At 42.1% G+C, this 26,362-nt stretch overlaps 1 protein-coding gene across 1 annotated transcript in view; it reads left to right on the forward strand.

Annotated features, from left to right (window-relative positions):
• idua (alpha-L-iduronidase) overlaps positions 1-26,362 on the forward strand; it is a 269,569-nt gene that overhangs the window by 51,126 nt on the left and 192,081 nt on the right. The window lies entirely within an intron of this gene.

The raw sequence follows: 26,362 nt of genomic DNA on the forward strand, positions 1-26,362 counted from the left end.
ACTAATAAGGAGAAAGTGAGGTCTGCAGATGCTGGAGATCAGAGCTGAAAATGTGTTGCTGGAAAAGCGCAACAGGTCAGACAGCATCCAAGGAGCAAGAAATTCAACGTTTCGGGCATAAGCCCTTCTTCAGGAATGGGAGGAAGAGAGCTTCTTCAAGGAAGGCACCCTTGCAAGAGGATTCGCAGTAGGTTGAAATCTTCGAGGAGAAAGTGAGGTCTGCAGATGCTGGAGATCAGAATGTTCCTGAAGAAGGACTTATGCCCGAAACGTCAAATTTCCTGTTCCTTGGATGCTGCCTGACCTGCTGCGCTTTTCCAGCAACACATTTTCAGCTAATTACTAATAAGTTGAATCTTGAGTGTCTTAAGTGTTAATTAGTATAGGAATCATTCAAGCAGACCCTCTCAAATATAGTTATTTTACCATCTTTTAAGTCCTGTCTGCCTGCTCAGATGGATGTAAAAGATTCCAGGCACTATTTTGAAAAAGGTCTTTCATGTTGCTGATGTTTATCCATCAATCAATACCAGAAAACTAGATTATCTGGTTATAACAGTAAATCCCCATTTTACATTGCTTTATTTCAACATCATTCTGTCTCAGTGGAGGCTTTAATCTTAAGTTAGTGTCAAAACATTTAGTTTTAATTTGTTTTGTTCCAACAGGACATTGAGTGGTGTGTCCAATCAACAGCTATTTTGTTCAATTCATGGCATCTTTGCCATTAGAACATGTGGCATTTGCCATTTCACGACACCAGAGTTACAGCAACGGATTGGATCTGGACTTGGGAACTTTCTTTGAATAGAAATGTGGTTTAACCTAGAACAATACAGCACAGAACATGCCCTTCAGTCCTCAATGTTGCACCGATCTGTGAACTAATCTAAGCCCATCACCCTCCACTATCCCATCATCATCCATATGGTGATCCAAGGACTGTTTAAATCTACCTAATGTGGCTGAGTTGACTACGTTGGCAGGCAGGGTTTCCCACATCCTTGCCACACTCTGAGTAAAGAACCTGATTCAGACATCTGTCTTAAATCTATCACCTCTCAATTTGCAGCTGTGCCCTCTCATACAAGCAGATGTAATCATCCTTGGAAAAAGACTCTCGCTGTCTACCCTATCTAATCCTCTGATCATCTTGTATGTCTCTATTAAATCCCCTCTTAGCCTTCTTCTCTCCAATGAGAACAGACCCAAGTCTCTCAGCCTTTCCTCATAAGACCTTCCCTCCAGACCAGGCAACATCCTGGTAAATCTCCTCTGCACCTTTCTCCAGTGCTTCCACATTCTCTTGTAAAGGGGTGACCAGAATGCACACAGTATTCCAAGTGAGGCTGCACTAGTGTTTTCTACAGTTGCAGCATGGCATCATGGCTCCGGAACTCAATCCCTGTACCAATAAAACCTAACACACTGTATGCCTTCTTAACAGCACTATCAACTTGGGTGGCAACTTTCAGGGATCTATGTACATGGATCCTCTGCGCATCCACACCACCAAGACTCTTTCCATTGACCCAGTATTCTGCCTTCCTGTTATTCTTCCCAAAGTGAATCACCTCATATTTATCTGCATTGAACTTCACTTGCCACCTCTTCGGCAGTTTATCCAAGTCCTCCTGCAACCTGCAACATTCTTCCACACTGTCCACCACTCCACCGACTTTGGTGTCATCTACAAACTTACTAACCCATCCACCCTATGCCTGCATCCAAGTCATTTATAAAAATGAGAAACAGCACTGGTCTCAAAACAATCCCAAAAGCTTGTGGCACACACTGGTAACTAGACTCCAGGTTTTTTCCATCAACCACCACCTGTTGCCACCTTTCAGAACGCCAGTTTCTAATCCAAATTGCTAAATCAGCTTCAATCCCATGCCAAAGTTTCCAAAGTAGGAACTCCGGACTCTCATCCTGACAATGTTCTGATTGGAGATGCATCCCTAAAGATGCAGTTGTATAAGACTCTGGTGCAGCCGCATCTGGAGTATTGTGTGCAGTTTTGGTCGCCATACTATAGGAAGGATGTGGAGGCACTGGAACAGGTGCAGAGGAGGTTTACCAGGATGTTGGCTGGTATGGTAGGAAGATCGTATGAGGAAAGGCTGAGGAACTTGGGGCTGTTTTTATTGGAGAAAAGAAGGTTTAGGGGTGACCTGATAGAGGTGTACAAGATGATTAGGCGTTTCGATAGGGTTGACCATGAGAACCTTTTTCCACATATGGAGTCAGATATTACGAGGGGGCATAGCTTTAAATTAAGGGGTGGTAGGTATGGGACAGACGTTAGGGTTAGATTCTTTACTCAGCGAGTCGTGAGTTCATGGAATGCCCTGCCAGTAACAGTGGTGGACTCTCCCTCTTTATGGGCATTTAAAAGGGGATTGGGTAGGCATATGGAGGAAAGGGATATGGGCTAGTGTAGGTTGGATCGGTGCAACATTGAGAGCCGAAGGGCCTGTACTGCGCTGTATTTTCTATGTTCTAAACCAATTCCATTGCTCAGAGAGTAACCACTTAAGTGAGAAATTACTGAATGACAGTGCTATTTGCTTTTGGCAAATTGGTTGCTGTGTTTCCTCGATTATTAAGGGTATTGACTAGGGGCTTTTGAGGCACAGTTGTTGTTTCCCTAACTCTGAGCCAGAAGGCCTGGGTTCAAGACTTACCTGCTCTGGAGGTGTTCATAACAAACCACAACAGGTTGACTATAAATATCTACAATAGTGACTACACTTCATTCACTGTGAAGTGCTTTGGATGTCCTGTGATTGTATAAATAGTTTTTAAAATTTCTTTTAATTTTTGAATGAAAACACCTTAAATCTGACTTTAATTTGGTATGAATTGACTAGCAGAATTGGAGTACTTATCAGCAGCTGTTTTGTTACTGATGTGAGACTTTTGAGGTCCCAAATTTCATTTCAGTAAGATTGATGGACCAGTCTTGTCAGTGGCATGATGATTTGGAAAGACTGTCTTTTGTCTTTGTCATACGTGCAAGGCTTGAGAATGATTACTAAACACCTATGTTGTTACTGGTTTGAGGTGTGAAATATTTTAACTTTTGAATCTGCAAACAGCAAGCATTACGAATTACAGATACTGTTCTGGTGTTTGCTGAGGCTTCTTTCAGCATTGCTTTATCATAAATGACAGAGCAATAAAAGCTTACTGAGGGTGGTAAAGATAGAAAGCAATTTGGAAGCTGGCAATGTGTGGAGTTTGCAGTCACCCTATGATAGAATTGAACCTGGGTCCCTGGACTAAGACAGCGGTGCTAACTACTCTAAGCCAGAGTACCAGTCCAAATATACAGGCCACATCAAGTAAAGAGGACTATTTCTTCCCTTAAGGATATAAATGAGTAAACCAAAAGGATTTTTAAGACAATCTGATCATTTCACCATTACTGATGCTAGTCTTTCATCCTAAATTTAACAGAATTGAAGTCTGGTAATTAAAGCTTATGGGTTAGCTCATCATTCACCGGAGGACTTCAATTCTCTTTTTACGTCACACACTATTTTGACTTGGAAATCTATCACCATTCTTTCATCATGTCTGTGCTGAAGTTTTAAAAGTCCTACAAAACTGTCACACTCTTCACCACTTGGCTGCTAAGTTTTAAGGAGGCAACTCTATCCCAGCTTCTCAAGTGCAATGAACAGTAGACAATAATTGCTGGTTTGCTGGAGGTACCTGCATTTTGAGTGAACAAAAATTTTGAAAGAATTTGCATTAGGTTCCTGTGTCTTATAATTAATATAGGGTTAGGCTTTTTTTAAACTTGTGTGGAAGAATGCTAATATTAACAGCAATAGTTTCTCCTTTTAGCAAAGAGAATTAACAAAATATAGACAAGTTTGAATGAAAATTCAATACATAACATAACAATTAAATTGTAAAAATTCAGAGACTGATACCAGGAAATGTATGTGCAGTATTATTTAAAAAAAAATTCTTATGACATAAATAATAAAAATTCCAGCTCGAGCATTGTTGCTAATTAGCGTTATAATGAAGGATGAGCTATATTAAATCATACCTACTTGCAGCAGTGTGCTACCTTATTGACTCGTTAAATTATTATTCAGTCATGATTAAAATAATGTCTGCAGAAATTTCTGTTTAGAAGGAATGTAAAGTCAGTGTTAAAGTTTGAACAATCGCTGTAACATGGTTTGTGAACTTCTATTAATTACAGTCCTCCTCATGAGGATTTAAGACCTTTTAGGAGGCATTGATATACTGGTAATTTCACTGGACTTGTAATCCAGAGGCCTGGATTAAGGTTCTGGGGACAGGAGTTTGAATCCCACCAGGGCCAATGGTGAATTGGAATTCAATGAAGTCTGGAATTATAAGTTAGTTGAGTGGCAACGATGTAACCCATGAATTATTATCATTAAAAACTAAAATTAGGTTTGGAAATCTGCCAGCACTACCTGGTCTGGATTACATGTAACTCCAGACCTACAGCAATGCATTTAACTCTTAATTGCCCTCTGAAATAATCTAGCAAGGTACTAAATTCAATAGAAAATTAGGGATAAGCAACAGATGCCAGCCTTGGCAGCCACATCCCATACAAGAATAAATTAGTCATTTGATCCTTTTGTTTTTAAATATTGAAGTTCTGGTCAAGGACATTATTGCATACTCAGTGTTCATACTCAGTAAATTACTTTTGAAGTCGAGGTCTAGTCACTGTTATCTAAGCAAGCATGGCTACAAAATTTTGCACAGAAAAGTTTCTCATTTTAGATGTATGGTAGTTCCAAAACTGAGCATATTTGTGTGATATGGAGTACTTCTACATCAAGCATTGTTTGCTTGTTTGTTCTTAAATACACAGCTGTAAATCATCGCACTTGTGAAATATTTGAAATTGAAGAGACACACTGCAAAAATGCAGGGCATTGGTGCATCACTTGGAGATCAGATGCATTCTTCCTCTCTCACTGAGTTAATTGCATAATTTAGTAAATCATAGGTTCTTTTTAGTGACCATAGTTTAGATGTATTAGATTATTCAGAATAAAATGATTTGAAACTGAATGGATGATAAGGATAATCAGTCAATTTAAGGTTTCCCTAAATTACACTTGCAAAATAATTATTGCTTACACCCGAAACGTCGATTCTCCTGCTTCTTGAATGCTGCCTGACCTACTGCGCTTTTCCAGCAACACAGTTTTCAGCCCTGATCTCCAGCATTTGCAGTCCTCACTTTGTCCAACTTTACCTGGAGTTCTACACAGGCGTGTACCCTAAACCTCCCTTCCTCAGATAATTTCTCGAACATTGTTTGGGGGAGGGTGTGGGTGGTGTTGGACAGGGTTTGGGGGTCGGGGGCGGAATTGAATGGGGTTTGGGGGTGGCAGGTTTTGATGGGATTTGGGGGGCGGGCGGGGGCGTCATTGAATGGGATTTGGGGGTGGCAGGTTTTGATGGGATTTGGGGGGCGGGCGGGGGCGTCATTGAATGGGATTTGGGGGTGGCAGGTTTTGATGGGATTTGGGGGGGCGGGCGAGGGCGTCATTGAATAGGATTTGGGGATGGCAGGTTTTGACGGGGTTTGGGAGGCTGGCAGGGGGGTGGTGCTGGTGGATGGGATTGGGAACTGGGTTGTGGGGGTGGATATTGGGGCCGGGGGTCGAGGGCTCGCATGCACGGGCTCTGCTGCGCTGCTGCCTCGTCTCCTGAGTGGGGAGCAGACTTAATAGAAAATTCCGAGCCCCAGAAGAAAGGCATTGAATAAATTAACCAAATAATCAATTATTAGAACGAAATATTTCGCGTCCATCTCGTTCGGATAATCAAGGTTCCCCTGTATCTGCAGATTAAGGCTATTAGTAAATATTTGATATGCTTCAAACCATGACCATTTTTCATCCATTTAAAATGAGCCCTTCTCTATTTTATAGCTTTTATAGATACTACAAACTATTGTCCACAAGAGGAGGCTGTTTAGCTGTGTAGCTTATCAGTTTAACTTTGGCAATAAAAGATATAATCATAAGCAGGCAATATAGCTCCTATATTGAAGAAAGATGATCAAACCATACCTGAAATTATTAACCCGACCTCAACAGTTGGGCAAAAAAAATTGTCCATCACCATCATCTGTCTCCTACATTCAAGCCAATTTTGTATCCAAATGGATTCAATGATTCTACCTTGCTAACCAGTCTACTATGTTGAACCTTGTCGAACACCTTAATAAAGTTCATATTGTGATAATGCTACTACTTTAACAGATTATGTTGTCCTTGGTTTTTTTCCAAAAGGGGTTGTAAAAAGCAGAAGTTCTGATTTGTCTGAAATAAGGGGAACTTTGATTATGGCTCACAGATACTGCTTAAGGCAACAATAGAAAAAGGGCTTTTAGGTTTGTTTTAAAAACACTTGTACAGTGAAAGGAGAGTGGCCAGTTCTTCCAGTGCAGGGATTTTTCTAGTTTGGTCTAGTTTTAGAAGTTAGAAACCAGAGAATCATAGAGATGTACAGCATGGAAATAGACCCTATGGTCCAACTTGTGTGTAACCAGATATCCCAACCTAATCTAGTCCCATTTGCCAGCCCATATTCCTCTTAACCCTTTCTATTTATATACTCATCCAGATTCCTTTCAAATGTTGCAATTTTAAAAGTCTCCACCACTTCCACTTCCTCTGGCAGCTCATTCCATACAGGCACCACTCTCTGCATGAAAAAGTTGCCCCTTAGCTCCTTTTTATTATCTTTCCCCTCTCACCCTAAACCTATGGCCTCTAGTTCCGAATTCCCCCACAGCTACAATGAAAAAGGTTCCATGCTTCAGCAAATGATCCCTGGCTGATTCTCTCATGCTCTTTTGCGTTATCTCACGCGCACACTTTTTCTCATCTGTCCTGTAAGAACCTGTGTTTGAATTTACCTTTTTTGACAAGGGATGTATTTATGGGAATGTTGCAGGAAATTGGAACAACTCCTTTGTTAAGTTGCAGGGATGCCTTGTTCATTGGGTTTTCAAACAAGTGTTATTCTAAATTCTATTTTCTTTTTGTTTGTGTTTTGTTTGGTGGTGTGTAAATAAATTCTGTTTGACCAGCTGCTTCACTCCTGGGATATTCACTTCACATCTGCCTAAAAGAACTCGCAAGGTTATGGTCTAGGTTACCTTTTTAAAATGTTTTGAGAGGTCTGGCCTGGTCCATAACAATATAGACAATGCCCAGTGCTGTGCCTTCTTCAATCTTATTTATCACTTCTTCAAAAACTACAATCAAGTTAGTGAGACATGATTTCCTATGCACATAGTCATTTTGACTATCCCATATTTATTCTTGCCTTTACATGTAAATTCTGTCCCTCAGAATTCCCTCCAACAATTTATCGACCACTTGCGTCAGGCATAGTTCCCTGGATTTTCCTTATCACCTTTCTTAAATAATGGCACCACATTCAACATCTTCCAGTCTTCCGGTACTTCACCTGTAGATACTGATGATGGAAAATTTCTGCAGGGAGCTTGCAATTACTTCCCTAGCCTCCCACAAGATTTTGGAATACACCTGATCTGGGCCCAGGGATTATCCACCTTCATATGATTTAAGACATCCAGCATCACCTCCTCTGTAATATGGTTTTGTAGGCAAACGTGAGGACTGCAGATGCTGGAAACCAGAGTTTAGATCAGAGTGGTACTGGAAAAGCACAGCAGGTCAGGCAGCATCCGAGAAGGAGGAAAATCTACATTCGGGCAAAAGTCCTTCATCAGCTCTCCACCTCCAAACGGACCCCACCACCAGAGATATATTTCCCTTCCCACCCCTTTCCACTTTCCGCAAAGACCGTTATCTCTGTGATAAACTGGTCAGGTCCACACCCTCCCATCCTGGCACCGTCCACTGCCACCGCAGGAATTGCAAAACCTGCACCCACACCTCCTCCCTCACCTTCATCCAAGACCACAAAGGAGCCTTCCACATCCATCAAAGTTTTACCTGCACATCCACCAATGTCATTTATTGTATCCGTTGCTCCCGATGTGGTCTCTTCTACAATGGGGAGACTGGACGCCTTCTAGCAGAGTGCTTTAGGGAACATCTCTGGGACACCCGCACCAATCATGCCACCGCCCTGTGGCCCAACATTTCAACTCTTCCTCCCACTGTGCTGAGGACATGCAGATCCTGGGCCTCCTCCACTCCCTCACCACCCGACGCCTGGAGGAAGAACGCCTCATCTTCTGCCTCGGAACACTTCAATCTAGGGCATCAATGTGGACTTCACCAGTGTCCTCATTTCCCCTCCCCACACCTTACCTCCGTTCCAAACTTCCAGCTCAGCACCATCCTCATGACCTGACCTACCTGCCCACCTCCCATCCCACCTATTCACTCCACCCTCCCCTCTGACCTATCGGCTTCATCCCCACCCCCATTCACCTATTGTACACTTTGCTACCTTCCCCCTCCCCACCATTTATCTCTCCACCCTGGAGGCTCCCTGTCTCCATTCCTGATGAAGGGCTTTTGCCTGAATGTAGATTTTCCTGCACCTCGGATGCTGCCTGACCTGCTGTGCTTTTCCAGCACCACTCTGATTTAAAATATGGTTTTGAATGCATGCCTTTATTGGTTGATGCATTGAGTATGGGATATTGTGCTGCAATTCTAGTCTTCCTGTTATAGGAAGGATGTTGTGAAACTTGAAAAGGTTCAGAAAAGATTAACAAGGATGTTGCCAGGTTTGAGCTATAAGGGGAGGCTGAGGCTGTTTTCTCTGGAGGTTTAGAGGCTGAGGGTGTGACCATATAGAGGTTTATAAAATCATGAGGGGCATAGATACAATGAACAGCCAAGGTCTTTTTCCAAGGATAGGGGAGTTCAAAACTAGAGGTCATAGGCCTAAGATGAGTGGGACAAGGTTTAAACAACTTTTTCACACAAAGGACAGTGCATTTATGGAATGAGCTGCAAGAGAAAATGATGGAGTCTAGTACAATTACAACTTTAAAAGGCATCTGAATGGGTATATGAATGGGAAAGGTTTAGAGGGGTATGGGCCAAGTGGGACTTGATTAATTTAAGATATCTGTCAGCATGGACGAGTTGGACTGAAGGCTCTGTTTCTATGCTGTACATCTCTAGGAGACATTTAAAAACAACCAAATAATTGGCAGTGGTCATTCCTTTAAAAAAAAAACGACCTTGATTAATCTGATGTTTTTGAAGACCTAGTAATCCAAACTGATGATGGATGGAAGAAACCTGTTGGATACAGTGCCTTTAGTAATCTTTGGTACGTGCCACAAGGGGAGTTCCTTTACAAACTAAAGTCAGTTGGTATTCCAGATACCACATGTCCATGGATTGGGAACTGGCCAAAAGAAAAGAAATTAGAAATTGCATAAGCGGAAAGTTATAATAGGGGAGATATAGCGCGGGGTGTTCACAGATGAATACTAGGTCACCTCTCCGTATTAAATTATCTTGCACTGGAGTCCCGATGCAGGTTGATTCATGATGAATCGCTGCAGCCCGAAACGTCTATTTTTCTGCTTCTCGGATGCTGCCTGACCTGCTGTGCTTTTCCAGCAACACACTCTGTACAGCATGGAAACAGACTCTTCGGTCCAACTTAAATTAATCTAGTCGCATTTTCCATTTAAATATAGATAGGATAGTGAAGAAGGCGTTTGGTATGCTTTCCTTTATTGGTCAGAGTGTTGAGTACAGGAGTTGGGAGGTCATGTTGCGGCTGTACAGGACATTGGTTAGGCCACTGTTGGAATATTGCATGCAATTCTGGTCTCCTTCCTATCGGAAAGATGTTGTGAAACTTGAAAGGGTTCAGAAAAGATTTAAAAGGATGTTGCCAGGGTTCGAGGATCTGAGCTACAGGGAGAAGCTGAACAGGCTGGGGCCGTTTTCCCTGGAGCGTCGGAGGCTGAGGGGTGACCTTATAGAGGTTTCAAAATTATGAGGGGCATGGATAGGATATATAGGCAAAGTGTTTTCCCTAGGGTTGGGGAGTCCAGAACTAGAGGGCATAGGTTTAGGGTGAGAGGGGAAAGATATAAAAGAGACCTAAGGGGCAACTTTTTCACGCAGAGGGTGGTACATGTATGGAATGAGCTGCCAGAGGATGGGGTGGAGGCTAGTCCAATTGCAACATTTAAGAGGCATTTGGATAGGTATATGAATAGGAAGAGTTTGGAGGGATACGGCCTGGTGCTGGCAAGTGGGACTAGATTGGATTGGGATATCTGGTCGGCATGGATGGGTTGGACCAAAGGGTCTGTTTCCATGCTGTACATCTCTATGACTCTATGATTCTATGAAGTTAACAGGGACAGTGCACCGAGGAAACAAGACTTTGAACAAAAATGCTTGATCAGGTTTGTTGTCTGCGTGATTGTTGGTCATTTAAATACAGATAAGGTATTCATGTTAGATGTCAAACTAGAGGGTCTGATAAAATTTGAGCAGAAAGTTGAAAGAGACCTTGGTATATACGAATCGTGACTTAAAGGCCAGACGTTTGAAATGTCAACTCAGATTTTTTCAATTGACTGAAACAAATGAGGTGAGAGGAGAAAGATTTTAAAAATACACGAGGGGCTTTTTTTTAAAGAGTGGTTTGTGTGTGGAATGAACTTCCAGTGGAAATGTGGATGTGTGTACAATTACAATGATTAAAAGACATTGAGATAAGGTTGTCTGTTTGCTCACTGAGCTGGTGGATTTGTTTTCGGACGTTTCATCACTATTCTGGGTAACATCAGTGAGCCTCTGGTAAAGAGTTGGTGTTCTACCTCACTTGCTATTTGTGTGCCTTAGTTTGTTGTGGTAGATGATATCATTTCCAGTTCTGTTTCTGAGAGGTTGCTAAATGGAGTCCAGATGTTTGTTAATGGAGTTCCAGTTTGAATCCCAAGCCTCTAGGAATTTCCACGTGTGTCTTTGTTTGCCCTGTTCCAGGAGGGATGCATCATGCTAGTCAAATTGGTGTCCCTCATCGTCTGTGTGTATGGTTACTAGTGATAATTTGTCATGACCTTTGGTGGCCATTTGGTGCTCATGTGTCCTAGTGGCTAGTTTCCTGCCCATTTGACCAATGTAATGTTTGTTGCAGTCCTTGCAGGGTATTTTGTATATTATGTTTGTTCTGCAGGCTATGGGCACGGGATCCTTTTAAATTCATCAGTTCTTTTCCATTCAGGTTTGTGGGCTACCATAATGCCTAGGGACTGGAATATTCTGGTGGTCATCTTTGAAATGTCTTTGTATGGTAGCGTGACTAGAGTCTCTGGGCGTATTGTGCCTTTCTGTTTAGGTCTGTTGTGCAGGAATCGGTGGACTGTGCTTATTGGGTAACTGTTGTTCCTGAATACTTTGTATAAGTGTTTCTCCTCTGCTTCTTGTAGATCCAGGATGCTGCAGTGTGTAGTGGCTCATTTGAATAGTGTTCTGATGCAGCTCCATTTCTCGGTGTTGGAATTCTATGGTTGAGTATCTGGTCGTGTACGTGTGGCTTTCCTGTAATGCTGATCTGCAGTTCTCCATTGGCTTTTTGGTCTACCATGACATTCAGAAAGGAGAGTCGGTTATTGTTCTCTTCCTGCTTGGTGAACTTTACCAGTAAGGATGTTGTTTGTGCTTATGGATTTCGTCTAGTTTGTGATGATAAAGGTGTCATCCACATAGCGGACCCAAAGCTTAGGCTGGATTTTGGGAAGGGCTGTTTATTCTAATCTCTGAATAACTGCTTCTGTTGTAAGTCCTGATATTGGTGATCTCATAGGTGTCCATATGATTTGTTTATATATCTTGTCGTTGAAGATGAGGTGGGTTGTAAGGCACAGGTTCAGTAGTTTGAGGATGCTTTCCTTGCTGATGAAGTTGGTGCTGTCAGGTATTAGTACCTCTGGTTTGTCTAGCAGTGAAGCTAGTATTTCTTTGGCTAGGGTGATGTTTATTGATGTGAATAGGGGCCGTTGTGTTGAAGAAAACCATGACCTTGCTGTTCTTTCCCTTGGTATCTTTTGATGTTAAGGAATTTCTGGGTGGAGTGGGTTGAGTCTTCTACCAGCTGTTTTAGTTTTCGTTGAAATTCTTTTGTTAGCCTGTATATTGGTGTGCTGAGAAATGAGACTATGGGTCTGAGGGGGGCCCTTGTTTGTGTACCTTTCGGTAATCAGTAGAAATACGGTGTGTTGGATCTTTCTAGTCTCATTCTTTGGACCCCATTTACCAAACTCTTACAAACAGAACCAAAAATGATATTGCCCACCACCACAATAAATAGCAAGTGGGACAGAACGTCAGTGTTTCACTGGAGGCTGTCAATGACTTGACCTAGCATGGTGACAAAACGTCTAAAAACAAAATACCAGCTCAGCGAGCAAACCGACAACCTGAGCTACAAATTTTCTCCAAGATCTCAAACATTTAGATAAGTGCATGAATAAGAAATGTTTGGAGGGATATGGGCTAAAGTTCAGGCAGATGGGACTAGTTTAGTTTGGGATTGTGGTCAGCATGGACTGTTTGGACAAAGGGTCTGTTTCTGTGTTCTTTGACTCTAAGTGATGGTGTGTAGGAAATCACACATTAGTGAACACTTAGAACCCAATCATTTTGTCTCTGGAGATTGCAATATGCAAGTTTAATCTGGGATATATTGCCAAATTAATTGAAATTCAAATGCCAAAAATTATGTCTTTGTCAATCTGCACTAAGTGTACAGAATCATCAAATTTTGCAGCAGGGAAGAGGCCATTCAACCTGCTGTTTCTGTGCTGGCTTTTTGAAAACAAACTCTCATTTTGTTTCACATCTGTGTTTTCCCACTTGTTCCTGCAGCTTTTGTAAGTTCCAATAAAATCTGATTCCAGAACCGTTTTAGGTAGTGTGTTCTTCATCTTAATATACCTCCAAGTGAAAACATTTTCCTTACTAGCTGTTTTCCAATTAATTTAAATCTGTGACCTCTACTTACTCATTCACAGAACAGAAATGTTATTTTCTTACTTGGTCTATCAAAAGCCCTTGTGTTTTCTGGTGGAGTGGATAGAAAGTACCCAAATAAATCACTCTTTCATTATTCTGCTGTAAGGAAAGAAACCACAGCTGCTTCAATGTCTCCACATAACTGAGCTTGTGTGTTCTTGGCATCATTATAGTGAATCTCCACTCTACACTGTTCAAGGCCTTGATTTCCTTTCTCAGATTTGGTGCCCAGAATTCGCTATGATATTCCACCTGAAGGCTAAACAGTATCTTGTAAATAATTCATATGATCATGTTGCATTCAGTGTCCCTATTTATAAAGCTGTATTTCCGATACGATTTATTAACTGTTTTAGCAACTTATTCTGATATGTTTAAGGATTTACGTATATGTGGCCTTTGATACCTCTGCTCTTGCACCCTTCTCAAAAGAATATAATTTGGATTATACTGCATTATCCAAATATCTCCACATTATTCCCTTTCAAATTAATCTTTTGACACCAAGTTAGACTGAATCAACAATTTGTCTTTTGGTCTGGCTATGTCCTCTTGAGGTCTATTATCTTGTTTGCAGATTATACAAGAATTTACAAAATAGCAAACTTTAGAATTGCACGCCCTATATTCAAATGCAAATCATTTATCTATAAGAAGGTACTGCAAGATTCTATTTTTCCAAATAAACTGGAGTGGATCCTTTCTCAAGTTTCTTAAATAGACTCCCTTCAAGTTACCGCCGCCTTTTTTTGCTTTCTAAAAAGAATTCATGGGATTTAGGCTTCCTTGACTGTGCCAGCATTTATTGCCTGTCTTTCATTGAGTAGGTGGTACTGAGCTGCCTCTTGAACACAAACTGCGCATGGCTAACAACATTCACTCACAATGCTGTTATAGAGGGAGTTCGAGGATTTTGGCCCAGTGAATTGGAATGAATAGCCAAACAATTCCAAGTTAGGATAGTGATTTGGACAGGAGCTTCAACGTGATGGCATTCCTAATTTCTCTTGCCCTTGTCCTCAGTGGTACTGCTCATGGTTTGGAAGGTGCTGTCTTTGTGCCTTGTGAATTTCTCCACTACATTTTGTATATGGAACACACTGCTGCTACTGAGTGTCAGTCTTGAAGAGAATGAATGTTTGTGGATGCGCAAACCAGATGCTTTGTCCTTGGTGGTGTCAAGCTCCTTGAATGTTGTTAGCCATGCATTCATGCAGAAAACTGAAGAACATTCCATCACACTCTTGACTTGTAGATGATGGACAGGGTTTGAGGAATCAGGAGGTGAGTTGCTTACTAAGATTCCTAGTCTCTGACCTCTTGCACCCTCAATATTGATCTGGCTAGTCCATTTAGTCCCCCTCACCCCCTTTGCAGTCAGCTGTTTTGACCATGTTTAAACCAAGGGTACAATGAGGTCAGGAGCTGAGTGACCCAGGAAGAGCACAAACTGAGCATTGGTGTGCAGGCTATTGATAAGTAAGTCGCTACTTGTTAGCACTGTTAGTGACTTTTGTATTGATAATCGGAGTAGTTGTTGGGGCAGTAATTGGCTAAGTTCGGTTTATTTTGGGTTTTTCTGTTCAGGACATACCCGAGTAATTTTCCACATTGTTGGGTTGATGCCAATCCTATAAATGTTCCTCGCAAAGCTGTTCTAGTACATGGCAGTTCTGGAGGATAAACCTTCAATACTATTGCCAGAATGTTGTCAGGACCCATGGCCTTTGCAGATTCCAATCACATATGTGATGCTGCAGACCTCAGAAGATTGAAATGGATTTCCTTGGCACTTCTAGCTGAAGATGTGTGCAAATGCTGGGCTCCCCCATCATTGATATGAATATTTGTGGAGCATTCTTCTTAGTGAAGTTTCAGTTGTTCACCTTTCACCACTGGAAGGACTGCAGAGCTCAGATTTGACCTGCTTGTTATAGGATCATTTAGCCCACTCCATCACACAGTGTTTATGCTGTTTGGTATGTAGCTAGTTCTATATGGCAGTTTCATTCAATTTTTAGATGTAGTGCTTCATGTGGTTTGTGCCCCTCCACTCTTTATTGCACTGTCTTGGTATAGCAGAGAATATGCCAAACAATGAGGTGAAAGACAATATTTGAATACAATTCTGTTGCTGCTGATGATTCATAGTATTTTATTGATGCCCAGTCTTAAGGTGCTAAACCTGTTTGAAATCTATTCCATTCATAATGATGATAATGTCTCACAACACAATGGTGGATATCTTTGGTGTGAAGTTGGAGTTTTGTCTCTGTAAGGACAGTGCAGCAATCATTCTTACTGATATTCTTATAAATAGATGCATCTACAGCACGTAGACGGGTGAGGATGATGTCAAGTTTGATTTTCCCTGTTGCTGGCTCCCTCACCATCTGCTGCAGGCACATTCTAGCAGCCAACTGCTTTGAGTCAGTGAACCCAGTCAATAGTGGTGCTACTGAGCCTCTCTTAATGGATGAACATTGAAGTCCCTCACTCAGAGTGTATTGTATTAACTTGCCACTCTCCATGCAGCCTCCAAGTGGTGTTCAACATGGAGGTAAACTGATACATCTGCTGAGAGGGAAAGTAATTGGCTATCAGCAGAAAGTTTCCTTACCTAGGTTTGACATCATGGGGTCAGGATTTAATATTAAGCAGCCAACTCCCTTAGCATTCCCAAATCACTCCCTCTGGATTGTAAATGGCTGTTCCATCACCTCTGGTGAGTTGGTCTTGTCAATAGGGCAAGACACACTCAGGATGGTGATGGTGGTGTCTGGGTCATTGCCTGTAAATATGCATTAGTTATGTTTTCACTAAAACACATAGCTCAGGATAACATTTACTTAAAGATTAAAATAAGATCAATCTCTCAGATCATTGCAGACCTGTTGCTGCCTGACCATTTTCTCTCTGAAGATAACATTCAAAGCTAGGTTCAACAGCTGTGATGGTTTATGTAGATAAATGGTCAGTGTTTGCCTTTTCAGATGGGTAAGAGGGAAAAGTGTTTTGTTTCTCACTAATTCACTTATAGATTACCTAAACTCTGGCAAAACAAGTTATTTTCTGAACACCTTTCACTTTTGTGTTCCCTTGTCAAAGAATGATTCAAACAATATCTGTCAGAATTTTTGGTGACTGTGTGCCAAATGTCTATTCTCAGCTAGACATCATACAGTTCAAAACTGAAAATGGCTGCTCGGAACATAGAACATTACAGCGCAGTACAGGCCTTTTGGCTCTCTATTGCATCGACCCTTGGAACTAATCTGAAGCTTATCTATCCTACACTATTCCATGTTCAATCATATGTTTATTTAATGACCATTTAAGTGCCCTTAAAGTTGGTGAGTTTACTACTGTTGCAAGCAGGGTCAGAGATGCAACTATCGGAGACTCATTCAGTTTAAATGCTTTTAATTGGTCCTTGGATAAGCGTATGGTTGAAAATGGAATAGTGCAGGATAGATGGGTTTCAGAAGGGTTCCACAGATTGATGCAACATTGAAGGCCTAAGGGCCCGCGCTGTGCTGTAATATTCTATGTTCATAGCAGCTATTTTTAGTTTTGAACTGTATGAAGTTTAGCTGAGTAAAGATACTACCTCCTGACATCTGTCCTACATCTATCACCCCTCAATTTAAAGCCATGACCCCTTGTGCTAGCCATCACCATCCGAAGAAAAAGGCTCTTGTTGTCTGCCTGATCTTATCATCTGATTATTTTGTATCTCAATTAAATCACCTCTCAACCTTCTTCGCTTAACGAAAACAGCCTCAAGTCCCACAACTTTCTTAACCATCCTATCAATCTGGGTGGCAACTTTCTGGGGTCTATGTACATGGACACCGAGATCTCTCTGCTCATCCACACTGCCAAGAATCTTATGATTAGCCCAGTACTCTTTGTTGTCCCATTCCCGCCACTGTCGAAACAAAATGCTCAAGAGAAGCTGTATGGTTTTACCTCCTTCATTTTTATTCTGGGCCTTGGAGGGAGAGAGAACAATTGCCCATGTGCACAGGGACATGAGTTCTCGATTCTCTCTCTCAAGCAGTGGTTTCTTACTGAATTATATGGTCATTTTACAGGAGGGAGCATCCAGATAAAGCAACATACATATTGGTTAGGTGACCTTTGCCATCAGTGAGTGTCAATTGTAAAGATTAAGCCATTTGTCGTTACACAATGAATAACTGGCTTCACATTATGAATACTTTTCACCTTGTTATTAAATGCTTCCAATATTGTTAAATGGCTCTACATAATGAATGATTTTCCACCTTGTTAACCCATTACCCTTGTCTCCAGCAACTCATTGTTAACTGCAAGTTCTTAGCTGATCTGAGTCATGCTCAGCTGAGTCTCTTATTTCACAAAACTCAGAACTTAACTCTTTCCCAACCTGCTCATACCTACACATTCTCATCTTTATTTCTGTTGCTCCTTCCAAAATGAATCACTTTGCACTTTTCCACATTAAACTCCATTTGCCACTTCTCAGCCCAGCTCTGCAGCTTATCTATGTCCCTCTGTAACCTGCAACGTCCTTCAGCACAATCCACAACTTCATAGACCTTAGTAAATTTGCGGATGACACCAACACATCCTTCTACCGCCTCATCCAGGTCATTTATAAAGGTGAAAAACAGTAGTGGACCCAAAGTAGATCCTTGCGGTATACCACTGGTAACTGAACTCCAGGATGAATATTTCCCGTCAGTCACCACCCTGTCTTCTTTCAGCTAGTCAATTTCTGTTCCAAACTGCTAAATCACGCTCAACCCCATGCCTCCGTATTTTGTGCAATAGCCTACCATGGTGAATCTTATCAAATGCCTTACTGAAATCCATATATATCACATAAACCGCTTTATCTTCATCCACTTGTTTGGTCACCATCTCCAAGAACTCAGTAAAGTTTGTGAGGTGCGACCTACCCTTCACAAAACCATGTTGACTATTCCTAATCAACTTATTCCTCTCCAGATAATGATAAATCCTATCTCTCATAACCTTTTCTAACACTTTACCCAAAACCGAAGTAAGGCTCACTGATATATAATTACCAGGGTTGTCTGTACTCCCCTTCTTGAACAAGGGGACAATATTTGCTATCCTCCAGTCTTCTGACACTATTCCTGGAGACAATGACAACATAAAGATCGAAGCCAAAGGCTCTGCAATCTCCTCCCAGGCTTCCCTTCTGGCCCAGGGGACCCAACTGTTTTTATATTTTCCAGAATTGCTAACACCGCCTCCTTGTGCACCTCATTCCCATCTTGTCTAGTAGCTTGTGTCCCAGTATTCTTCTCGACAACATTGTCTTTTTCCAATGTGAATACTGATAAAAAATATCCATTTTAACACTTAGAGTCATTGAGACATAGAGATGTACAGCACGGAAACTGACCCTTCAGTTAACTCAGCCGTGCCGACCAAAAATCACGAACTAATCTGGTCCCACCCGCCAGCACCCAGCCCATATCCCTCTAAACCCTTCCTATTCCTATACCCATCTAGATGCCTTTTAAATGTTGCAATCATACTAGCTTCTACCACTTCCTCTGGCAGCTCATTCCATACACATGCCACCCTCTGCGTGATAACATTGCTCGTTAGGTCCCTTTTATATCTCACCCCCTCACCCTAAACCTATGCCCTCTAGTTGTGGACTCCCCAACCCAGGGAAGAGACTTTGTCTATTTACCCTATCCATGCCCCTCATGATTTTATAAACCTCCTATAAGGTTACCCCTCAGCCTCCGATGCTCCAGGGAAAACAGCCCCAGCTTACCCAACCTCTTCCTATAGCTCAAATCCTCCAACCCTAGCAACATCCTTGTAAATCTTTTCTGAACCCTTTCAAGTTTCACAACATCCTTCCAATAGGAAGGAGACCAGAATTGCACGCAATATTCCAACAGCGGCCTAAGCAATGTCCTGTTCAGCTGCAACATGACCTCCCAACACTTGTACTCAATACTCTGACCAATAAAACAAAACATACCAAATGCCTTTTTCACTATCTACCTGTGACTCTACTTTCAAGGAGCTATGAACTTGCACTCCAAGGTCTCTTTGTTCAGCAACACTCCCTAGGATCTTATCATTAAGTGTATAAGTCCTGCTAAGATTTGCTTTCTCAAAATGCAGCACCTCATATTTATCTGAATTAAATTCCACCTGTCATTCCTCAGCCCATCTGATCAAGTTCGCTTTGTAATCTGAGCCAACTTTCTTTGCTGTCCACTACACCTCCAATTTTGGTGTCATCTGCAAACTTACTAACTATACCTCTTATGCTCACATCCAAATCATTTATATAACTGACAAAAAGTAGTAGACCCAGCACCAATCCTTGTGGCACTCCACTGGTCACAGGCCTCCAGTCTGAAAAACAACCTTCCACCATCACCCTCTGTCTTCTACTTTTGAGCCAGTTCTGTATCCAAATGGCAAGTTCTCCCTATATCCATGCAATCTAACCTTGCTCACCAGTTTCCTATGGGGAACCTTGTCGAATGCCTTACTGAAGTCCACATGGATTACGTCTACCACTCTGCCCTCATCAAAAAACTCAATCAAGTTCGTGGGACATGATTTCCCATGCACAAAGCCATGTTGACTATCCCTAATCAATCCTTGTCTTTCCAAATAAGTGTATATCCTGTCCCTCCGGATTCTCTCCAACAATTTGCCCACCACCAACCTCACTGGTCTATAGTTTCCTGGCTTGTCCTTACCACTTTTCTTAAACAGTGGCACCACGTTTGCCAACCTCCAGTCTTCTGGCACCTCACCTGTGACTATCGATGATACAAATATTTCAGCAAGAGGCCCAGCAATCACTTCCCTAGCTTCCCACAGAGTCCAGGGTGCTGGGGATTTATCCACATTTAACCATTTCAAGACATCCAGTACTTCCTCCTCTGTAATATGGACATTTTTTAAGATGTCACCACCTATTTCCCTACATTCTATATCTTCCATATCCTTCTCCACAGTAAACACTGATGCAAAATACTTGTTTATTATCTCCCCATCTCCTACAGCTCCACAGAAAGGACACCTTGCTGATTTTTGAGGGCCCGTATTCTTTCCCTAGTTACTGTTTTGTCCTTAAGGAGAATCCAAACGGATTTTACAAATATATTAATTCTATTTGTCAAAGCTATCTCATGTCCCCTTGTGGTCCTCCTGATTTCCCTCTTAAGTATAGTCCTATTGCCTTTATACTTTTCTAAGGATTCGCTTTATCTATCCTGTCTGTTCCTGACATTGGTTCCTTCTTTTTCTTAACCAAATCCTCAATTTCTCTAGTCATCCAGCATTTCCTTTCACCCTAACAGGAATATACTATCTCTGGATTCTTGTTCTCCTTTCTCCTCGGACTCTACGCACAACTTCCCACTACTGTCTTTGAATGGCCCTAATATTACTCTAGCCATTCCTTTATTCCTGACATAGCTATGGAAATTCTTAGGGTTTTCAATGATCGTATCTGTCAATGACTTTTCATGTCCCCCCCGGCTCTTCTTTGTTCTCTCTTTAGGTCTTTCCCGGCTAGCTTGTAATTCTCAAGCACCCTAACTGAGCCTTCATGTCTCATCCTAACATATGCTTTCTTCCTCTCTTTTTTTTTTAAAATATATTTTTATTGGAAAAAATAGATTTTTTTTAATATTACAACAAGTACAAAACAATACAATTCAAAAAAGTACAAAAAAAACTCAAATAAAAAAAATCCTCAACCCACCCTCATGTACAAATCTATATAGAAAAATATAGAATAAAAAACCCCAAACTAGCTATTTAACTAAATAAATAAATAACCAACAACAAACTAATAAATAGAAATAACTCAGCCCAGCCAAACAAAACGTTCATATGTTCACAGTTCGTCCTCTCTGGATATTGGACTCTTAAAACCCAATTGTTACTTGTTAGTGTGGCAGATAAATCTGTGTCAAGGTATTCCAAAAAGGCTGCCATGTCTTGTACACCACAAAACTGAGAATTTTTACCATATTTGTGAGAAAATCCAGGGGAATATGCTCCATAGCAATCTTCCGCCAACTTGACAGGCTGGGGGGGTGGGGTTTCGGATATCCAACCTAGCAAGATATTCTTTCGCAGAACGTGAGAATATTGAAAAGTTTTTTTCTTATGCGTGTCTGCAAGAAATACAGAGGCAGGCCCAAAAGGAGAGAGAGAGAGGGTCCTTCTCCACAATTATGCCTTCTTCCTCTTGATAAGAGATTCAACTTCTTTAGTAAACCATGGCTCCCTCGCTCTACCACTCCCTCCTCCTGACAGATACGTACTTGTCAAGGACACTCAGTAGCTGTTTGTTGAATAAGCTCTACGTTTCAATTGTGCCCATCTTCCTGCAGTTTCCTTGCCCATCCTGTGCATCCTAAGTCTTGCCTAATCACATCATAATTCCTTTCCCCCACCAATATCTCTTGTCCTGTGGTCTTTCCTTTTTCCTTTCCATCAGTAAAATGAATATAACTGAATTGTGGTCACTATCACCAAAGTGCTCATCTACCTCCAAATTGAACACCTGCCCTGGATCATTACCCAGTACCAAATCCAATATGGCCTTGCTCTTTGTTGACCTGGTAACATACTGTGTAAGGAAACCCTCCTGTACACACTGGACAAAAACTGACCCATCTAAAGTATTTGAGCTATAGTGAAACTTCAACAATGCATGTTTCTAAAAAAAAAGGGCAATGAAGTTGGCCATTCTGGAATCCCTTTGAAGTAGCTTTCCTGATTTTTCACCATTATCATAGGGACTATAATTCTTCACATCTTTAAAAGATTCCTTGGACGTCCTGGAGAAGTCTTTTGTTTTAATGACTCTGTGATCAGTTCCAAAATTAGAGTCTGATAAGATGTGAATAAACAGAACTGAAACACGTTAAGTGTCTGTAGTTCCTTTTTGAAAAGGATTCTTAAATTTAAAAGTTCAAGAGATAAATAAAGACCTTAAAAGTTATTATATTTTACTTACATGTTCATGACACGTACTTACTAAGTATTATTTTATTTGTGCAACAATTGAGCTTGACAAAAGAACAAAAGCTCAGTTGTGCAAGGCAGTGTTGAGAAAGGTGGTATGACACTTGGTGAATAGGATTATCATTGACAACAACACATTTTCTTGAGGCCAGTACACTTTTAAGAAACAATTGCAGACAGTAAGGAGGAAATGGCAGGGCTTTTACTTCAAACATTTGGGGGAAGGGAGTGGGAGATAGCAGGGGTATTCCCTGAATTCATCTTGTTAATAGTTAATGAATTACAGAATTTATAGAATTGTTATATTGCAGAAGGAACAAAGAACAGTACAGATTAGGAAAGGCCCTTTGGCCCTTGAAGCCTGCTCCAGTCCATTTTTCCATTCAATGCAAATACTGATTTGGAGGTGCTGATGTTGGACTGGGGTGGACAAAGTTAAGAATCACACAGCACCAGGTTATGGTCCAACAGGTTTAATTGGAAGCACTAGCTTTCGGAGCACTGTTCCTTCATCAGATGGTTGTGGAGTATAACATCGTAAGACGCGGAATTTATAGCAAAAGTTTACAGTGTGATGCAACTAAAATTATATATTGAAAAAGACCTGGATTGTTTTTTTAAGTCTCTCATGTTTTAGAATGGACATGTTGGTTTTAGTCCTTTCATATGTATATCCCAGACCTTTTTTTTAAAAGTTACACACTCAAGCAAACGTTAGCAATAGCTGCCATGTCAGCCCAGACAATACATTAAAGATGTCAGGTACCCTGTGTGAGGCTGTCTGTGCCCCAATGTTCAGACTGATTCTATTTCTGAAAAAAGGATTTACAGAATCTTCCATGGATTCATGTAGTTTTTGAGCAAAATAAAATGTAATTCTGCAAGTGCAAATTCACCTCATAAACTTTGTGTATGTGTGCGCACACACGCATGCGGGTGGGTATGAGTGTCGGTGACAGAGTGTGAGTGTAAAGGGGTATAAGTCTGTGTGAGGGTGAGAGTGTGGGTCTGTATACGTGAGAGTATGAGAGACAGTTTGCATGAGTGTATGGGTCAGTAGGGTGTGTGTGTGGTCACCTTTACTGTAACATGAACCCAAGGTCCCGGTTGAGGCCGTCCCCATGGGTACAGAACTTGGCTATCAGCCTCTGCTCGACTACTTTGCATTGTTGCCTGACCCATACACTCGCTCAAACTCTCTCTCATACACTCATACATACACACCCATTCTCACCCTCTTACAGATTTATACCCCTTTACACTCTCACTCTCACACATACACACACTATCTCACAGACATTTATACCACACACACATACACACACACACACACACACACACACGTACATTTGTGGGGTGAATTCGTATTTGCAGAATTATATTTTGTTTTGCTCAAAAACTGCATGAATCCATGTAAGATTCTGTAAATCCCTCTTTTAGAAATAGATTCAGTTTGAACATTGGGACACAGACAGCCTTACACCTTAAATGCATTGTCTGGGCTGACATGGCACCTATTGTTAAAATTCACTTGAGAATGTAATCTCTTAAAAAAAAGGTCTGGGATTTATTTATGAAAGAACTGAAACCAACATGTTCATTCTAAAAGATGAGAGACTTAAAAAAAACACAATCCAGGTCTTTTTCAATATATAATTTCACGTGCATCACAATGTAACCCTTTGCTATAAACTCTGTGTCTTCCGATCATGTACTCCACAAGCGAGTGATTCCAAATAAACCTGTTGGACTATAACCTGGTGCTGTGTGATTTTTAACTTCATACTAAAACTGCCTTCACTTACAGAATCTGTTTCCTTCTGTTCCCTTCCTATTCATGTATTTGTCCAATGCTGCTATTATCTGCTGCCTCCATCACCTCTGGCAGCACATTCCAGGCACTCGCCACCCTTTGCTTCATATATCTCCAGTAAACCCCACCCCTCCCCCTCCCCAGCACCTTGAATCTGTGTCCCCTAGTAATTGATACTTCTCTGGGGAAAGCCCCAAAACATTCTACTCTCTCCATGCCATTCACAGTCTTTTAAACTTCTTTCAGATCATCTCTCCATCTCCTGGATTTCAGTGAAGAAAAACCCAGTCTATCCAACCTTCCTTCATAGCAAGAAATCCTTAAGACTTTTTCTGTATCTCTCCAAATCAATTGCATCTGGTAACATGGTGACCAGAACTGTACGCCATTCTCCGAGCAACCTAATTAAAGTTCTGTAAAGCTGTGGCATAATTTGCCTATCCTTATACTCAATGAAGGCAACCATGCCATAAACCTTTCTTAACACTTTATCTACTTGTGCTGCCACCTTCAGTGATCTAAAAAGGTAAAAACAATGACTGCAGATGCTGGAAACCAGATTCTGGATCAGTGGTGCTGGAAGAGCCCAGCAGTTCAGGCAGCATCCAAAGTGCAGCGAAATCGACGTTTCGGGCAAAAGCCCTTCGTCATGAATAAAGGCAGTGAGCTGGAAGCATGGAGAGATAAGCTAGGGGAGGGTGGGGTGGAGAGAGAGTAGCATAGAGTACAATGGGTGAGTGGGGGAGGAGATGAAGGTGATAGGTCAGGGAGGAGAGGATGGAGTGGATAGGTGGAAAAGGAGCTAGGCAGGTCGGACAAGTCCGGACAAGTCATGGGGACAGTGCTGAACTGGAAGTTTGAAACGAGGATGAGGTGGGGGAAGGTGGACCTGCACATTCCAATCCATCTGCATATCAATACTCCTAAGGGTTCTGCCATTCACTGTATAATTTCCATCTGTACTTGATCTTCCAAAATGCATCACCTCACATTTGTCTGGATTAAACTCCAGCTGCCATCTTTTTGCACATGCCTCCTACTGATCTATATCCTGCTGTATCCTCTGAGAATCTTCCACCAATTTTTGTATTGTTGGCAAACTTACTAATTAGACCAGCCATGTTTTCTGTCAAATCATTTATGCAGACCACGAACAGCACAGGTGGAATACCACTAGTTTCAACTCTCCATTCTGAAAAGTTACCCTCATTCTCCTATGACTCAGCCAGTTCTATAACAGCAGTTCAGGCAGCATCCAAAGTGCAGCAAAATTGACGATTCGGGCAAAAGCCCTTCATCAGGAATAAAGGCAGTGAGCCTGAAGCATGGAGAGATAAGCTAGAGGAGGGTGGGGGTGGGGAGAAAGTAGCATAGAGTACAATGGGTGAGTGGGGGAGGGGATGAAGGTGATAGGTCAGGGAGGAGAGGGTGGAGTGAATAGGTGGAAAAGGAGACAGGCAGGTAGGGCAAGTCTGGACAAGTCAGGGGGACAGTGCTGAGCTGGAAGTTAGGAACCAGGATGAGGTGGGGGAAGGGGAAATGAGGAAACTGTTGAAGTCCACATTGATGCCCTGGGGTTGAAGTGTTCTGAGGTGGAAGATGAGACATTCTTCCTCCAGGCGTCAGGTGGTGAGGGAGCGGCAGTGAAGGAGGCCCAGGACCTCCATGTCCTCGGCAGAGTGGGAGGGGGAGTTGAAATGTTGGGCCATGGGTGGTGTGGTTGATTGGTGCAGGTGTCCCGGAGATGTTCCCTAAAGCGCTCTGCTAGGAGGCGCCCAGTCTTCCTAAAGTAGAGGAGACCACATCGGGAGCAACGGATACAATAAATGATATTGGTGGATGTGCAGGTAAAACTTTGATGGATGTGGAAGGCTCCTTCAGGGCCTTGGATAGAGATGAGGAAGGAGGTGTGGGCACAGGTTTTACAGCCCTTGTGGTGGCAGGGGAAAGTGCCAGGATGGGAGGGTGGGTTGTTGGGGTGTGTGGACCTGACCAGGTAGTCACGGAGGGAAAGGTCTTTGCGGAAGGCGGAAAGGGGTGGGGAGGGAAATCTATCCCTGGTGGTGGGGCCTTTTTGGAGGTGGCGGAAATGTCGGCAGATGATTTGGTTTATGAGAAGGTTTGTAGGGTGGAAGGTGAGCACCAGGGGCGTTCTGTCCTTGTTACGATTGGAGGGGTGGGGTCTGAGGGCGGAGGTGCGGGATGTGGATGAGACCACCCTCCCATCCTGGCACTTTCCCCTGCCACCGCAGGAACTGTAAAACCTGTGCCCACACCTCCTCCCTCACCTCTATCCAATGCCCTAAAGGAGCCTTCCACATCCATCAAAGTTTTACCTGCACATCCACCAATATCATTTATTGTATCCGTTGCTCCTGATGCGGTCTCCTCTACATTGGGGAGACAGACGCCTCCTAGCAGAGCGCTTTAAGGAACATCTCCGGGACACCTGCACCAATCAACCACACCGCCCCATGGCCCAACATTT

The sequence above is a fragment of the Hemiscyllium ocellatum genome, chromosome 36, assembly GCF_020745735.1.
Source record: "Hemiscyllium ocellatum isolate sHemOce1 chromosome 36, sHemOce1.pat.X.cur, whole genome shotgun sequence".
NCBI classification, from domain to species: Eukaryota; Metazoa; Chordata; class Chondrichthyes; order Orectolobiformes; family Hemiscylliidae; genus Hemiscyllium; species Hemiscyllium ocellatum.